Consider the following 12294-nt stretch of genomic DNA (forward strand, 5'->3'; position numbering starts at 1 on the left):
AAATATGCATCTCAGAAATAATTTATAATTTAATGCATAGAAAGGTTTTTAAAAAAAATAAAGTCGTCAATTATATTTTCACGCAAAGTTTCACAACTATATAAAAAATGCTGTTTCATTCTCCTTGAGTGGCACATTACTGCTCCATCCTTTTAAAGCTCTGAATCCAGCCAGAGAATGGATTGTACTCTGGGTGGTGGACTTCACAGCCCAGCCCAAATCCAGAATCCTGAAACTAACAGAGGGGACAAACCTAAGTGACTTCATCCTCAATAATCCCTGTCTCACAAAAGAATCATTCCATTGAAATATTCAAGATAACAGTGTTCCATTTTCACCTTAAACACTTCCACCGTGTTGCTGTTAGCCACCATCTTCATGCAATTCGGAACAGGTAACACATGCAAATTTCTTTCTTCTCCATGGACTCCATCTACATCTCCCACTGCCCTAGAAAAGCAGCCCACATGCCAAGTGACCCATCATACCCCTGACCCACTCCCTTCTCCCTCCTCCCATCAGAGAAAGCCTTAAAAGTGTGAAATCGCACACCAACAGGCCGAAAGACAGTTTCTTCTCTGCACCCATCAGACTCCTGAATGAACCATGCAACAGTGCTCTCATGCCACCATGGCTTTGTACTAAATGATCTTTTTCATTGCAACTTTATACTCTGCACACGTGCTCTTGCCCTTGTACTTTACATAGCTGTGGAAATGTTAGAGTTGATCAGTTAGACTTTTCACAGTGGAAGCCTTCTCGTTGTATGAGGTATAAAGTGACAAATTAAATTAAATCCATGAGTATAGTATTCTGTTCTGCCTTCCACAGGAATCACTCCCTCCATGACTCCTTTTTCAACTCATCCCTTCCCACTAATCACCCCCTTAGCACCTACTCCTGCGACCACAGGAAATACCACACCTGTGCTCGCACCTTCTCCCTCCCAACCATTTGGGGCCCCAACGGTCCTTACACATGAAGCAACACTTCAACTGTGAATCTGCAGAGGTCATCTACTGTATCCGGTGCTCTCATTGTGGCCTCCTCGACATCAGAGAGACTGGACACAGACTGGGAGATCCTTTCATTGAGCACTTTCACTCTATCTGCTGCAATGGTAGAGACCTCCCAGCAGCCAATCATTTTAATTCCACACTCACTCATGCGCTGACATGTCTATGAACCCATCCACCCCAAACCAAGGCCTCCTGCAAATTGGAGGAACAACATCTAAGATTCTGTCTGGGCGCTCTCCACCCAGATGGCATTAACATCAATTTATCTAGTTTCTGTTATTCTACCATCCCCCCCCCACCCCACCCCTGCCTCCCTCTCTTTTCTTATCCCTCTGTCACCTTTCCTCCACCTCCTGACCCATCGTCTCCCCTATTACATCCCATTACTTTTCTCTTCTACTCTCCCACCCATATCCACCTATGACCTTTTGCCTGAGGGTCTGTCCTATGCCTCCTGGCCCTCCCCTCACCATATTATTCAGGCACCTGCCTGCGTTTTCCTCATACCTTGACAAAGGGCTCAGGCCCAAAATGCTGATTATGCATTTTCGCTACATAAAGAATGCTCCATGGCCTGCTGAGTTTCTCCAGAACTTTTATGTATTAATTTACAATGCAGAAATTTCTTGGTTAATTTCTTGGATGAATATATCTCATCCACAAGGGCTATCAAACCAAAGGGCCAAGCCTGATTTAAGAAGCATGCAAATAGCAGGGAATGTCATATCTGAAACATATGTATAGAGCATTATTACAGAAGTATGTATATCTGTGTTAAATAGCAAATCCCACATATTGCAGACAGAAGTAAATATTCCCATAAACAACAGATCATTTCAAAGTTCTGCACTTCTATTACATCCAGCCAGGAATGGTGGTAGATAACTAAATTAGCAGGAAAAGCCAAATACATTAGTAGAAAAGACAATACTAAGAGACACGTGACAATTTTTGGCTAGAAAAGCCAAACAACCCACATGCCTCCTGAGGTTCCCACACCCATCAATGCCAGTTATCGTCCAATCAAAAATGGCTAAGTTCTCTGCATACAGCAAAGATAAAATTCCAGCAAAAGAATTTGTGCTGGCTCGAGCCAAGCTATTCCAGTGCAGATCTACCAAAATATTTAGAAAATTGACCAGTGAATGGTCTGGCCACAGAAAGCAGAAATTAATTCTTGTCTATTCATTTTTTTTTTCTCAGTCATCAGTAGAGTGCTAAAACCTATAAATGAAAATCCTATAAAGAAACATGTACCAGCTCATTCATACCCAGAGCCCCCCCCCCCCACCCCCACCCCTACAATTTCTTTGTCCAAAAACAACCAAAAAGAGCCATGTTCTGATAATAAGTTGAGAGTGACTCCTTTTAGCCTTTGAATTCAGAAACCCCTTCTAAGATTTGGTCATGAGAATTAGTGAGATTGCCTGAAGCATATAGTTATGGCTGTTGGGCTTTTGCTGTCTCTCGTACCAGAATATCATTGTATGAATTCCTCATGGCAATACTTTTACCCCCTCCATAAATCTTCGTCCGCGAAGCCAAGCCAAAGAAGAAGAAGAAGAATGTTCAGTTCAATTAACAACTGCTTGGATAATGTATCACTCTATGCCCATGAGTAGTTTACATTTGACCTGGATAACATTCGAAGTTTGGTTAATAAATATCATGTGATATTTGCACCACATGCGTCAACGGATCTCCTGTAAGAGGAAGACTAACACATCCCTGAATAAGACACATTCCAAAATGTCTTTGAAGCTAAAATCAATAGTGAATAGATCTTAAAATTCCCCAAGTTTGAGAACAATATTGTCTGTGAAAAGGAAAGCTATTTGAAAGAACCAAAACATAGCAAGAAAAATAATCCCGAAGTTTCTGCTGTGTGACATAAAAGCTGAAAGTACTAAAAATGTTCAGTAGGTCAGTCCACACCTGTGGGAAGAGAAACTCACCAACCTTTGGTGTGGGCATATGCAATATCAAAGGTGGAATGTTCAGGAAATGTGGTAAACAAAAAGCAAGGCCTGAGCCCATGCGTCCCACTGCATTACTCATGTGCCCAAGTTTGAAATTGTTAGGGTTAAAACATCTGTCTCCCCCTCCCTCTCTCATCATCAGTCCTCATGACCATCAATGGAGGAAAAGGTTGGTATAGGAACACTACTGAGAGTTAGTGCACCCACTCGCCCAATGGTGACTTTAAAGCCTGTTTGGAGGCTTGGAGCTTAATCTCTGTTTTTCTTGCATAAGGGACAAATAAATACTTTTATTCTAAAAAAAAAACTCTCAGAGCAACCCTCTTGCAAAAGGATCTTTAAGTTGACAGAATAGTATCCAGTCCTACTCTATTCTACAAACACCTGCATTCTCTTCTCCTCCTTCAGTCTAGACAGGGCAATGTAATTAGGAAATTGGTGCACGGTAATGAGTAATCAAAATGCATTGAGTAGAGATATTTAGTTTGTGATTTTCCCTAATTATACTAACTGGAGTGATGTATAATGGGTGGTACATTCCAGACTGAATTCATCACTTACGATGTTATTACAATTAATCAGTGACAACATCAAGAATATTGAGGATGAAAACAAACAATCCTTTTCACAAAAAAAGGTCCAATAGAATCAGAATCAAAGAGTTATAGAGCAGGGAAACAAGTGCTTCATTCCGACGTCCATACTGACCAATGTGCGCCTGAGCTAGTCACCTGAGCCTATGTTCAGCCTACATCCCTCTAAATCATTTCTATCCATATACCTATCCAAATATCTTTTTAAATGTTATAATTGGACCTGCTTCTATCACTTCATCTGACACCTTGTTCCACATACTCCTCACCCTCTATGTAAAAAAGGTGTTCCTCTGATTCCCTTCAAATCTCTTCCCTCTCACCTTGAATCTATGCCCTCTGGTTCTAGCCTCTCTCTACTCTGGGGGGAAAAAAAATAGTGCGAGCATCCACCTTATCCAAGCCTTTCATGAGTTTATATTCTTCTGTAAGGTCACCCCACAGCCAGAGGAAAAAAGTCTCAGCCTATCCAATCTCTCCTAAGAACTAAGCCCTCCAATTACTATTGGATCACAATCATACACAATACTCCCAATGTCTCATTCAGTTTTGGCATAATATCCCAACTTCCGTACTTAATGCCTCACAAGTGTGCCAAACATCTTCTTCACTATCCTGTCTTAATTTGTTTCAGGGAACTAAGTATTTATACCTCCTCATCTCTCTGTTCTAACACATTCTTAAGGCTCTGCCATTTGCAGTGCAAGTCCTGGCCTTGTTCAACCAACCAAAATGTAACACCTCGCATTTGTTTGAATTCAATTCCATTTGCCATTCCTGAGCTCGTTTTGCCAGATCCCGATCAAGTTATTGTCCATGAAGGTACAATGGACCTTCATCACTGTCCATTGTATCACCAATTTGGTATTATTCACATAATTTACTGACATGCCAACTACATGTTTATCCAAACTGTTAATATGGATGGTGAACAACAGTGGACCCAGCAGCCATCCCTGTGGCAGGTTGTTGATCATAGACCTTCAATCTGAATAATGACCCTTCCATCACCATCCTCTGACTTCTGTCACCAAACCAATTAACCAGCTCTCCCTGGATCTCATGAGACCTAAACTTCCAGACCATCTATCAAGTGGAACCTTGTCAAAGGCCTTGCTAAAGGCCATGTTTTCAATCCCTCCTGCTGCATCAATCCCTTGGTAATCTGTTCAAAAAATCTCAAACTCATAACACACTATTTCCAAAGCACAAAGCCATGTTGAGAATCAAATGCAGGTAGATTTTGTTTTTCACAATCCCTTCCAGTAACTTTCCCCCCACTGATGTTAGGCTCATAACCTGTGGCTCCAAACATAGATGATCACATTGATTCTTCAGGGCTCTATTATTCTCCTGGTTACCCTTTTGCTCTTAATAGTCTTTTAAAATATTTTAAGATTCTTCCTTACTTTATCTGTCAAAGTTATCTCATGTCTTCTTTTTGCTTTCTTGATTTCCCTCATTCATATGGTCCTGCATCCTTTCTGGTCCTCAAGGGATTCACTTCATCCCAGCTGTCTATACCTAATCTCTCTTCTTTTCCTGTCCAGAGCTTCACTATCCCTTGTTAACCAGTTCCCTAATCCTGCCAGCCTTGCCCTCAAACAACCATGAGAGAGTACAGGAAGAAGATAAAGGGTCCGTTGGTATGATGTCAGAATAACAATCTCTCCCTCAATGGTAACAAAATGTAAAAGCTGATCATTGACCAGGAAATGAAGGCAAGCACAAGTCCTTTTATATATCAACGGTGCCAAGGTGGAGAATTTCTTCAGAGTAAATATTATCAACAACCTGTCCTGGTCCAACCCTAAAAGAGCAAGACCAAGAAAGCACAACAAGGACTCTACTTCTGAGAAGTCAAAGGATAGTCAACATGTCCCTGGGATCTCTTACCAACTTTTATTGATGCACCAGAGAATGAATACTGTCTGAGTGAATCATAGCTTGGTACAGGAAATGTTCTGCTCAAGTTGGCTAGAAACTATAGTGTGATGAGTATAATCAATCTCCCCTCTATTGGCTCCCTCTGTACCTACTACTGTTTCAGGAAAGCTGCCAATGTTCTAAAGGACCCTTCCCACCCCACACACTCTCTTTTCCCTCCTTCTCTCAGGCAAAAGATACATGAGCTTTAAAACACAAATTTCCAGATTCAACAGCGGCTTCTCTTCTGCTGTCATGACTCTTAAACGAACCTCTCCTCGGGAAAAGATGACCCTCCCCCCCCAGCCCCCTACATTGTAATACAGTACTTTTCTTTGTATCATGCACTCTTCGGCTTACTGTTACATCAGACCCTGCACTTTTGCTTTATTTTTGCACGATCTGTAGTTCTTACATTTGAGTTGTCTTTCCTGGATAGCATGCAAAGCAAAGCAAAGGTGACAATAAACAATTCAATTCAAATTAATTCAACTCAGTGAAACGGGAACATGCTGGCCCTGAACTTCACCCTGTCTCACTTTTAAAAGCCTTTCAACTTGTCTCTTCCTGTAAACATCTTCTCTCAATCACCCTTTTCACGTTCCTGTCAAATGCCATAAAAATTAGCCTTGCCCCAATTTTGGACTTTGACCTGTGGATCTTTCCTCTCTTTGTCCATAACCATTCAAAAACTAATAGAAGAATAGCTACTGATTCCAAAGTGTCGACACTTCAATCACTTGCCCAGCTTCATTTCCCTATTGGAGAGCAAAAACCCTCAGTCAGGCATGGAAAAGAAACATGAAAAACAGATTTTATGGAGTGAAATGCTCTTGAACTGTCAGATCATCTGTGATTTTATATGAACCTATTTTACGAAAGCTATTTCTAGATTGTTTGGTTTTGATTACCTTCTTGTCCTTTAAAAAAAATGCAAGGCAACATATATTAATGAACACTGAGATTAATAACATTCTTCAACAGTTTCCATGCTGAGGAACATCTATTTTGTGTGTGAAAACCAAGCTACCCTCCGCTACAAAAAATTATGCATATCTGAAACTAGTCCTGTTCACCATATTCAGAAGTGACAGCTTTAAAATGAGTCATTAGTTCCTGGCAATGTTCTTCAAGACAATTTTTATTCCATCCCACCCTTACCCAGAGCAGCAGCTGAACATTGACAGATGGCATGCACGCTTCACCTCCCTGATTACATCAGGCTTAGCTCGATGTACCCCCTTGATGTTTCCTCAAGTGCTTAGTCCATCATTCGCATGATGGAGTTCAGAAGCACATCTCTCCCTGAAGACTTGAGATACTGGGAGACTGCTGGGTCCTGTCTCGTCACAAGCTAGCAAGGAGGCATCCTGACTGGGCAGCCACATGAGTGAAGTATTCTGCTGCTCTATAGACAACCTCAGGAGAGCAGTCAGGCATCAGCAAACAAGATGCCTAGAAATGCCACAAGAAGGACTGATGGCAAGAAGCTCCTGTATATTCATTTTTGACAAAGATTGCTTTGGCATGAAGAAAATCTGACTATTGAATAATATGTGTCATTTCTTTGGTGGAGCTGAGTTTCCTGTGAGCCATCAAACTTCCTGGAACTACAATTGCAAATAAAAGTACAATCTGCCCTTTGTTTCTCATGAGAACAATCTCAAGCCTGTTGATGTTTTGAAGGGTCGCCAAGGTTTTAATAAGCTCACTAAAAGTCTAATAAATGCTTGATGCGATTTATATTGCTATGTCCTTTCACATTAAAAACTTAACACTTTACTTCCTAGAGAGTTCTCCTGATGAGGTAACATAAGTATAAAGAATGGCAGAAGCGTCAGATAACTCTCTGTTTTTGCTGATATTTCATTGAGATCATGGTGGCTGATCGAGAGAGACAGCAGAGAAATATCTTACTGATGCATAAATATTGATTTGTACTAAGGTCAATGTTACACCAACACTTGATAGATGCCCCTCATTTAACTTTGGATCTCCATTCACTTGAACACGAGGAGCCAGAATAGGGCTGTTGCAGCTTGTCAAAAGAGGTTTTCTGTTTTTAACACTTCTGAACTTTATTAATCGAACAAATAAGCTACATAGGTATGACAACTGCCTTTATATACATTCGTTAGTGGATTTGGGTCTTAATAACAAAGTCAATTGTTATTTCTAATGCCAAGCTACTCCTGATGACCTTTCTTTGCGGGCCACAATAACCTTTTGTGATAAACCGCTGCAACCGTGTCTGCCTGTCCCGCATCGGACTTGTCAGCCACAAACAAGCCTGCAGCTGACGTGGCAATTACCCCTCCATTAATCTTCGTCCGCGAAGCCAAGCCAAAGAAGAAGAAGACTCCAAGAGTATCTTTAACTTTAACCCAGCGTTGCTAAATATTCATAATCAGGAAGGTGGATGATTTAGAGGTGAACTTCACAAGCGTTGTTTCCTCATACTTGTGAGATAGAGGGTCCTGGGTTTTTGCATGCAATTGAAGAAGCCTGGTGAATGGTAGCAGTGTATCTTGTAAACAACACATACAATACCCCATTCTTGAATGGAAGGAGTGAAGTTTAACCTACTGGATGAGTTGATGATTAGATAAGGCCTCATTGCTCTAGGTTGTATGATTATTACATCCACAATGGTGGAGCATATTCCATCGCACTTCCACCAAGTGCTAGTGAGCTGCAGTCAGCTCAGATGCTTTTATGAAATGCATTTTTACTCCAAAGGATTAGCGATGAAAATAATGGAGATAACAAGTTAACCCTGCAACCTGCATTTGGTTCTACCACTTTTAGTTTACATTAAACTGCCATTTTTTTCTTTATAGTTTAACTTTGAACCTAAAATTTGCACTTCTCATTCATGTTTATTTAAATTCATGTCTTGTCATCCATCCTCGGAGTATCACAGCATCTAACAATGTAGAAATGGGTTCTTTTGGACCACCTTGTCCACACTAACTAGGATGCCTACGTATGCCAATTACATTTGCCTGCATTAGGCTCGTATCCCTCCAGGCCTTTCCTTTTTAAATATCCATCAAATGTCTTTTAACATTGTAATTGCATTTGCCTCTATAAACTCCTCTGACAGTTTACTAAGATATTCATCACCTTCTGTGTGAAAAATATACTCCTCAGATCTTTAAAGTTTTTCACCTCTCATCTTAAATTTGTCCCCTCCAGTTCTACAATCCCCTAGCACAGGAAAAAAAATATTTTTATCGCTTAAACCATTTCTGCCTTTGATCACTTTATATGCCGCTATCAGATTATTCCTTGGCCTATTAGGTTCCAGTGAGAATAAACACAGTCTATCCACTCTCTCTCTCCTTGTAATTACAGCACTCCATTCCAAGCAACATAGTGAATCACTTCTGCACTCCGTTGCAACCACATATTTGCTGTAGTGTGGCATCCAGAATTGCAGACAATATTCCAAGTGTGGTCTAACTTTTGTCTAACTGCAAACATGCATGCTCAATGGCTTGCCCTACAAAGGCTAACATACCAAATATCTTTTTCACTCTCCTATCTAACTGTGTCACCATTTTCAGGGAGTTATGGACTTGTGCCACAAGATCTCTGGGTACCCTTATGCTCCAAAGGTCTCTGCCATTTTCTCAATATTTCCAAACAGAATTTGATTTCCCAAAGTGTATTGCTTCACAGTTGTCTGGATTAAATTCCATCTGCACACCTTTCAATGTCCCACTGTATGTTTTCCAAAGCAGAAACAGCTTGATTATATCATTTGGGATTTATAATGAGCAAAAACTAACCTGATAGGTCATTATTTTCTCCATCAAAACACAGATAGAGAACTGGATTTTAACTTTGATTGAAATCTGTATATTCTTCTTTTTACTTTTGCCTGTTTTAATTAGAAAAAAAAGCCTTCACAAAGCAATCTCATTTGCAGTCTGTGTGCAGTTTGATTGCTTGTCCACGACACTTAAATTCAAAAGAACAACCAGTTAGCTAAAACAACAGCTGCTGATGTGACAATGCTATAGCCAGCCAGAATGGAGCTAAATGCTGCAAATGACACATTGATATTATGTGTGTAATTTATATGCATCTATTTTCTATTTTTTTTTGTTTAGGATGTTCTACCCTGCCGTTACTGTGAGAGGCAGCTGTGATTTCAGTTTTCATCTCTCTTTAAAAAGATTGATTTCTACTTAGGAGAAAGATCTCTGGATTCTTTGGTATATTGTTTTCTGTTATTTTATTTAATATCTGACTGAGATCATCCCAACATTTTTCTACTCTCTCACATGTCCAGACTGCATGAATTGTTGTTCCCATTTCTTTTTTACATCGAAAACATCTATCAGATACTGTTGGGTCCCATTTATTTAACTTTTGCGGTGTAATGTATAGTCTGTGTAACCAATTATATTGTATCATACGTAGCCTCGTATTTATTGTATTTCTCATCGTTCCAGAACATAATTTCTCCCATGTTTCCTTTTTTATCTTTATATTTAAATCTTGTTCCCATTTTTGTTTAGTTTTATCATTTGTTTCCTCATTCTCCTTTTCTTGCAGTTTAATATACATATTTGTTATAAATCTTTTGATTAACATTGTATCTGTAATCACATATTCAAGGTTACTTCCCTCTGGTAAACTCAAATTGCTTCCTAATTTATCTTTCAACATAACAAACAAAGAATTTGGAATTGATTTGGAGGATGCACAAAAAAGATTTGTTAAGATAGCCATAGCCGTAGCAAAAAAATGTATTATGTCAACCTGGAAATTGGAAGATAATTTGAAAATACAACTATGGTATATAGAAATGAATAAATGTATTCCATTAGAAAAAATAACATATAGTTTAAGAAATAATATTGAAATATTCGAACAAGTATGGGAGCCTTACATTAAATACAATAGCGAAAACCTACCGGGGACAAACATTACCTAAGTTGATGGAAGGAGAAGGAAAGAAAAGAATGGACTCAGTAGAATTTCTGGTGTATTTTTGTTGAATGACAACATTGTCTGACTGGCTTAATGCAACCTAGATTGTATACCTAAAATGGATGAGAGGGGGGGGTGGGGGGGTGGCTTGGGAGGAGGGAGGGGGGGGAGAAAAAGTCACTGTATATGTGTGAAAAAGAAAAAGTGTATATCATGGCTAATGTGATTTATGGTGTGAAAAATAAAAAATTTAAAAAAATAAAAAAATTTAAAAAAATAAAAAAAGACTGATTTCTGACTACATCGACATTGTTCATTGCAAATCATGTACCCATCTCCAACCTTCAGGCATTGGGCGACCACATCAAACTAAATATCAATCCGCTCCTCAGCCTCCTCCTGCCATTCCTTATCAGCCACCTCGCACCATACTAAACAAGGAAGACGGTAAATAATCCTTAGTCCTGATGGATTGTATCAGGAAAAGTGCTGTCTTGCCAAGGTTAGGACACTTCTCCCAGATTTCTCCTGGTGTTCCACTTAAACGGTGGCAGGGGATTAAAGAATTGAGGAAGCTGGGAAATTCCAAAACAGTAAAAGTAACCTCCTCTGATTTCTCTTGTAGTTAAAAATAAGGTCGGAGTAAAAAGTCATTCTTATTTATCATATAAAGGAGAGGTGCATTTCAGTGAAGAAATCTTGGTGTCCAACTAGATAATATTGACATGAAAATTTGTTGTTTTACAGCAGTATTATTGTGCATTACTGGTGCAATAATTGCTTTAATTCATAAAGACACGATTTTTAAAATATTAGTGCAAAAGGAAACAAGTGAGGTAGTGTGTCTGTGGTTCATTGTCCATTCAGAAAGTCGATGGCAGAAGGGGGAAAAAGCAGTTTTTGTACCATTGGATGTTGGTCTTCAGGCTCCTGCATTTCTATCCTGATGGTAGCAGTGAGAAAAGGGCAAGGCCTGGGTGGTGAGGGTCCTTGATGATAGAGACTGCTTCTTTCTTGAGACACCGCCTCTTGTAGATGTCCTTAATGGAGTGAAGACTAACACCCATGATGGCGCTACTGAGGTCACAACTCTGTAGCCTTTTCCTGTCCTGTGCATTGGTACCTCTATACCAGATCGTGATGAATCCAGTCAGAATGCTCTACACGGGACACCTGTAGAAATACCAAATCTTTTCAAACTCCTAATGAAATGTAGCCACTGATGAGCCTTCTTCATGATTGCATCGACATGAAAGTCCCAGGATAGATCTTCAGAGATGTACACATCCAGGAATTTGAAGCTCTTTATCCTTTCTACTGCTGACCCCTCGATGAGGACTGGCTTCCCTCTTCCTGGTCCACCATCAGTTTTGCTCATGTTGAGTGCACAGTTGTTGTGACACCACTCAACGAGCTGATCTATCTCTCTCCTTTACGCTTCTTCATTGCCATCGGTGATTCCATCATCAACTGTGCTGCCATCAACATTTGAGACGCTGTTACCAGTTCACACTGACTGTGGCCTTCCGACGAGGAAGTCAAGGATCAAGTTGCAGAGGGAGGTTCAGAGGCCCAGGATTTGAAGTTTGCTGACCAGTTCTGAGGGGATGATGGTGTTGAAATCTGCCTTGTAATCGATGATAAGCAGCCTGATGTATGCATTGCTGTTATCTAGGTAGAGAGCCAGTGAAATTGCATCTGCTGTGGAGCGATTGTGGCGACAGGCGAATTGCAGTGGGTCCAGGTCTTTACTTAGGTAAGAGTTCATTCTAGCCTCAACCAACTTCTCAAAACATTTAATCCCAGTAGATGTGAGGGCTATTGAGTGATAGT

At 40.1% G+C, this 12294-nt stretch overlaps 1 protein-coding gene across 9 annotated transcripts in view; it reads right to left on the bottom strand.

The window, feature by feature from the left end:
- pde1a (phosphodiesterase 1A, calmodulin-dependent) overlaps positions 1 to 12294 on the bottom strand; it is a 571352-nt gene that overhangs the window by 392206 nt on the left and 166852 nt on the right. The window lies entirely within an intron of this gene.

The sequence above is a fragment of the Narcine bancroftii genome, chromosome 4, assembly GCF_036971445.1.
Source record: "Narcine bancroftii isolate sNarBan1 chromosome 4, sNarBan1.hap1, whole genome shotgun sequence".
In the NCBI taxonomy this organism is placed as follows: domain Eukaryota; kingdom Metazoa; phylum Chordata; class Chondrichthyes; order Torpediniformes; family Narcinidae; genus Narcine; species Narcine bancroftii.